This window comes from Myodes glareolus, chromosome 9, assembly GCF_982192425.1.
Source record: "Myodes glareolus chromosome 9, mMyoGla1.1, whole genome shotgun sequence".
Taxonomy (NCBI): Eukaryota; Metazoa; Chordata; class Mammalia; order Rodentia; family Cricetidae; genus Myodes; species Myodes glareolus.
In genome coordinates this window covers 19,298,061-19,304,456 of record NC_142034.1, presented here as the reverse complement: position 1 = coordinate 19,304,456, position 6,396 = coordinate 19,298,061, and the positions used below count along the sequence as shown (strand labels likewise).

Genomic DNA, 6,396 nt, shown 5'->3' with positions numbered 1-6,396 from the left:
GGGCATACAATGAAACCATGTGGTGGTTTTAATTTGTTTTTCTCCTTTGCCTAATGAAATCAACACACATTTATTAGCCTTTTATACATCCCCTTTCGTAAAGCATTGAGTGGTTTTCCAGATTTTTCTATGTGATTTTCAAGAGTTTCTATTGAATTTCCTGCAGGTAAGTGAGAGTTTATTGTATATTCCAGATATTAATCTTTTGATGGACGTGATCTACGATATGATCTCTCCAGTGAACTCTACTTTGTGGTACAATATTGCTGTAACTAGAACCCCTGTAGCAAATATCATAGGTGCTGTAAAATAAGTAGAATAAAACCAGAATATGCCATTCTTACATTCTAGTTAGCTAGCTTGCTAGTGGGAAGCTATGGTCAACATCCTGGTTCATATTCACCACCAAAGAGTATAAAAAATGAAAAGAAGGTTGAGGAGATGGCTCAGTGTCCTAGGCCTGAAAGTGTGAAGACAGAGTCTGAATCCTCAGTACTCACGTAAAAGCCAAGCAGTTGTGCTGGCTGCTGTAATTTCAACACTTACAAGGCAGGGACATGAAATTCCTTGGACAAACTGGCTAGCCAGGCTCACCAAATCAGCGGATGCTGGGTTCAATCACCAGACCCCGTCTCAGAGGGTGAAGTGGAGAACTATTGAGAAAGACAGCCAACATGAAGTTCATACACACACAGATACATACATGCACACATATGCACATCAAGAAAATAGTAAAAAATAAGCCGGGCAATGGTGGTGTACTCCTTTAATCCTAGCACTTGGAAGGCAGAGGCAGGAGGATCTCTGTGAGTTCAAAGCCAGTCTCGTCTACAGAGCGAATTCCAGGACAGCTAGGGCTACGCAGAGAAATTCTGTCTTGAAAAACCAAAATAATAAATCTTAGAAAATAAGAAAGGAGTAAAAAGAGGATTCTAAGGACCTCTGGAAACTTTCTTTTTGATGTAATGGGAAAGTTTCACAGAGTTAAAAAAGAAACAACTTCCCAGTGTTGTCACCCCATGACCATGGTCATCCTTCTGTGCCCTCATCACTCTGGATAGGAGGTCCTGGCACCCCCTGTAGTCTTACACTGCCAAACCGGCATGTGTGCAATGGCTGCAAAGAGGGTCTGCAGGAGCCATTGGCGGAATGAGATGGCCAACTGAGAAAAGCTGTTTGGCTGCCATCGGGTGTGGCAGAAAGGTGTGTGGTGATATGGTTGTGTGACAACTGGTGGGAGCTCCTGAGCCAGGGGCAACTGGGGCTGAACACAGGGGAGGGTCTGTGAGATGTGCCCTGTGAGGTGTGGTGATGGCAGGAAGACAGGAGTAGCATGCAGAGGGGAGGGAGGTGATGGAATCGATCCGGGGAAATGACCTGGAGAGTCATGGTTCATTCATTCATGCGTGGGTCACAGGGCGCAGCAGCGTGTCAGACAGACAAAAGTCTTTGTTCTGATAGACTTTCCGGTTTATGAAGAAGATGGACTGGAAGAGGCAAAGAAGAGGAATTGTGGAAATGTTGGACAATCTTTCCTGGGGAGTTATGAACACAGGCCTACTTACCTTCATCAGGCACCAACAACGGCCCAAAGAGATTGTTCCAACCAAGTCTGAGTCTTGTTAGTGGAGAATGACTATTGGGGTTACTCTTCAGGAGTATGGGTGCCTCAGGCGGATGCATCACGAAAAGGCCCGCTTCAGTCTGGGTCAGATGACTCATATAAGGGACATTTCGAGTTCCCTGTGTCGCTTGCAAAGTTCTTGTACATTCTTCTACCTTTCTTAAGAATTTCCCGAGCTTCCTTCTCTCCCTCGCTCCACCAGGAGGGAAAGCTTCCTTCTGCAGCACACCCAGGCCTCCGTGGTGCATGGATGCAGGGGTCTGGACTACAGGCTTGGTTGAGACCTGGCAACGGAAGGGCTGCAGTTACAACCCTGTGGGTGGGTGAGCCTGCCAAGAGTGAGGGGAGCAATGGCCAACACTCGGGAGGAGAAGAGACCCTGAAAGCCAGCCCTTGGAGCGACGGGTTGTGGTGGAAACAGGTGACTGAAAGGGAGTTTCTAAGATTTGGTAACTGATCGTTCAATCAAACTTTAACCCCTTGTTGTGCCAGGCTCTGGGCAACCAGAGACGAAAGGGAAGTCTCTCGGGGAGACAGGTGTGTGAATTAGAGTTAAGCAAAGTGCGTGAAAAGGTTCTATTCCTATGATCTATGACTGACATGCACACAGTACCCACTGTGCAGTTACAGAGGACAGGGACTTACTTTTGAGCGTGATATGTGTCTGTGGGTGTTTCTGGATGTAGCTGGGTGCCCCTGGATGTAGCTGGGTGCCCCTGGATGTAGCTGAGTGATCTTGTGAGGCCAGAGGTTAATAGTAGGTACCTGTCACTCGGCAACGTGCCACCAGCTGGACAGGGGCCAGAGGTTCTGCATTCCAGGGCCCTGGCGATGTTGAGGGTGGGGTTCTCTTCTGGATCTACAGCGTCATCTGGTGGCAAAGCTCTTTAAGATCCTCCGCCCAGGCTGGATGCATACTTAGTGTATTCGAGAAAGCTCGGAGTGAAGGGGCTTCTGGAGAAGAAGGTGCCCCGGGTGGTGTGAGAAACAGAGATCCAGTACCAGGACAAAGAGAGGAGGGCATAAGCCACCGGGCACTCGGGAGACATGGAGGTATGAATTAGAGTGGAAAGGAGGAGGTGCTTAGACAGCCTGAGCAACACCCACCTTCTTCTGAGGGACACCCCCCTTCTCCATTTCCAAGCTTTGTCTCTTCTTGGGGCTAAGACACAGTGAACAAGACACTTGGGTTCTCTTGGCTCACACAAGTACCAAAATTCCCCTTCTAGCTCTAGGCGTGTCTGTGTAATTACCCCTCGGGTAAAAGGCCTCTCGTGCCCCCTGCTGGCAGCTCTGCTCCAAGCATCCCAATCACTCACAGGACAAGGAAGTGCCTGGTGAAAAGCTAGGGCTGCGGGATGAGGGTAAAGGCTGCGAGATGAGGGTGGGGTGTGCAGTAGGGTAGGGTGGAACACCGGCCTACCAGGGTCGGGGACTGGTTTGTAGTATTCATCTGGACCCCGGAGGCTTCCCAAGTGGTTCACCTCCCTTTATCTTTTACTCCCAACTGGGAGCGACTCTTCAAAACCTAACAGAGGCAGACCTGGGAGCCATAAGCCTCTAGGCTGGCTCTTTCGAGTCTGAAGGCTCTGTCTAGTGCAGAGAGTCAGTCTCCAAAGGTTATGCGCTGTGTGAGTCAATCTACACGACAGGTTCAAACGCAGACACGAGACGCGAAGAAGAACCAGGTTAGAGAAGAAGCCGAGCGGGAAAGAAGCGGGGAGATGTGAGGGAAAAGGGACAATGGAAAGGGGGCCCAAGAGTTGGCTCGGCGCTTATGAGCACTGTTGTTCTTGTATAGGACCCTGGTTCAAGTCCCATTCAGTTCACAACGGTAACTCCCAGATGCCCACCCTCCTGGTGCACATACATACACACAGGCATAAATGCTCATGCACATAAAATGATAAAAATAAAGTAAAAGGAAATTCCTTTCCTGATCCACCAAAGCAAACTGTCTCCAGTCCAAGAGTGGATTTTTTAAAAATTATTTTATTTGTTTATTTATTTATTTGGTACAGGGTCTCACTCTGGAACTTTGACTGGCCTAGAACTCACTATGTAGACCAGGCTTGCCTCCAACTTATGGAGAGCCACTGGCTTCTACCTCCTGAGTGCTGAGATTAAAGGTGTGTGCCATCAGGTCTGGCAGAAATGGGGTTTTTGAAGTGGTGGAACACTTCTGTTTTGATTGTGGTGGTGGCTGTGAGAATCTGTGCTGGTGACAAAATATAGAACTCTACATAAAGATTCACAACACAGGGTGTGCACAGGCCAGTGGAGTCAGTGAGCCCCATAGCACAGCAGGCTGAAAGGAATCATCGCCTCCCGGGGTTGATGGGGACAGTAGGGTGTAATAGCATGGCGGGGTTGGATGCTAACAATGGCCTGAAACTTCAGCACCAGGAGATTCAATGCTCTCTTCAGACCTCCTCACAACACACCTGCACACATGTCTTACACACACACACACACACACACACACACACACACACACACACACGATACACAGACACATAAAAATAAATACATCTTGGAGGGGGAGGAGGGGAAGACCTTTCTTGGTGTTCTGCGATCCCAGCACTTAGGGTGTGGAAGCTAGAGGACCAGAAGTTCAAGGTTACCTTTGGCTATGTTCCAAGTTGCAGGCCAGTCATGTGACTCTGTCTCAACACCGTACCTACCATAGGACACTGGAAGGAGATCTGGCCACACGGTCCTTCTGATCATCTCCACCTAGTGGTGCATTTGAGTAGAACAGGATGAAGCTGTTGCTGGTCCTCCACTTCCACCCTTTCTTAGTAACAATAATAATAATAATAAATCTACAGGCTCCCTCACCCCTCCAGGCCTGCAACAGACACCCCAGCTTGGAAGGCCCAGGAAAGCAGGCTCGCTTCCATCCCTCTTGCCATCCAAAGAGTCTCCTTCTGCTTATGTCTGACAGGGACACTCTGCTACCACAAATGCTCTTGCCCCTAACTATAAAAAGTCCCTTTCCCGAGGCACTGCTGGGCCGAGGTCTTGGAAAAAGGCTGCTCCAGAACCCTGGGATCAGGAGACTTTTGGGCCCAACATGATGGCTAATGCTGGCTGTCACTCCCCAGAACCTAAACTAGCCTAGGAACTCGGGAAGAAAGATTAACGTGATTTCACAAAAGTCCCTGTACTAGGTTCAGGGCTGGGCAAGCTGCACACATCTCACTGTGTATCCATGCATGTGGAGGTCAAAGGGCAACTTTTGGGATTCAGTTTCCTCCTTAAGTGGTCAGGTTTGGCAGTAGATGCCTTTACCCAATGAGGCACTTCACCAGACTCAAGCCTGAGGCTTTAAGTTGGGACAATAAGATAATCAGGGCTGCGTTTTTAAACCGAGGCTGAATTTGGGGGCCTGAGTGTGTGGGATATGGAAGGGGCTAAGTGGTAGTCCAGGCAGATGTTTGCTCCCGAGACCAGGCTGGTGAGGGAGGAGAGTTGGTAAGGAATGTGCCAGGATGCAGAGATGGACTGGAGGGAGTCTGCCGTCTTCCCCAAGCTTTAACTTGTCCACCTGTCCACCTGTGGGATGGCAGAGCCATTTCCTGGGAGAGAAACCCCATAGGAGAGGAGGACTCGCTTTGGGGAAAGCCATGAACCTAGGCTGAGTCTGAGGTCTGTCCCAGGGCAGACATCACTGATGCTGTGGGTGTCATTCTGGGAGTGAGGACAGGAAGCAGGGTCTGGTCTGAGCATTCCTTCTTCCCATGCTTGGCCAGAGGTGGGAGGAACATGGGGGGACAGAGGAAGAGATGTTTCCAGGAAGGCCTGCATGTCACAGGAAGTCACTGAACCTGGGGACTCAAGGTGTCTCTCACCATGGGTGTGTTGCTGAATCCACAGGAGGGTCTGTGGTTTGTGCTGTGCAGGGGTTGAGGACGGTGAACATGGACACCTCTTGAAGTCTAACTGTACACATAGGTACTTGCCGTCAAGTCTGACAACCCCGGTACCCCAATGGTGAAGGAAAGGACCACCTTTTGTAAGCTGTCCTTTGACCTCCACACACACATGCCATAGCATGCATGCACCTTCAACACACATACACAGTATGAAAACAAATCAATGTAATAAACTAAAACTTCTGTCTTTGAGAGGGGGAGGATAGCTGTGGTTACAGACAGGTGCATGGTGGAGGGTTTCCTAGGGTGACTGTGACTTCTTCCCATGGGTGGCAGGGGGAGTAGGGGATACTGTGGGTACCACAATATCCTCTCCTCCTTGACTGAAGCATCAGCTTCCTCAGAGGGTGTAGGCCCGGCTTGTTAGGAGTGGTGACCAATAGCTCTAATCTGACCTTCTGGGATATGCTTAGAGCTGATAGGAGATGCTCTGGCCAGATCTGTGCTGTCCATCAGACAACGTGGGTGGTTACTAGGCAGCCGGCAGACTTGGCTTCTTGCCACAGGAGGGACAATGCATAAGCTCACCCAGAGTTTCTGGGAGCTTGGTCGAGTCTAGACATGGGGCCCAGTCTTGCGGCCTTCATCCCTTCGCAGGGGTCGGTGGGCACCAAGCTGACCTCCCTGCTACTATTTCCTGGTGACTTCAATTTGGCACAGTAGCTCAATATGGGAAAAGCATGGAGAACCGTGGGTATGTTTAGGAAAGAAAGGGCACTCGTCATCCCCAGGGTTGAGCTAAGGAGAGGAGGGGTTGTTCTGGGGCTCACTGTGGTTGCTGTGTTTTTACGTGATTGCTGGGGTCAGAGGCCAGCCATCTGTGAGAGGGAGAGA

General features: G+C 49.8%; 1 long non-coding RNA gene across 1 annotated transcript; it reads right to left on the bottom strand.

Moving 5' to 3' along the window:
• Positions 1-751: 751 nt before the first annotated feature.
• Positions 752-2,924, bottom strand: LOC146893319 (uncharacterized). The gene is made up of 3 exons (XR_015003440.2): positions 2,390-2,924; positions 1,566-1,908; positions 752-1,487 (listed from the first exon to the last, which is right to left on the bottom strand). It is a non-coding gene; the product is annotated as an uncharacterized LOC146893319 (long non-coding RNA).
• Between the last annotated feature and the right edge of the window lie 3,472 nt (positions 2,925-6,396).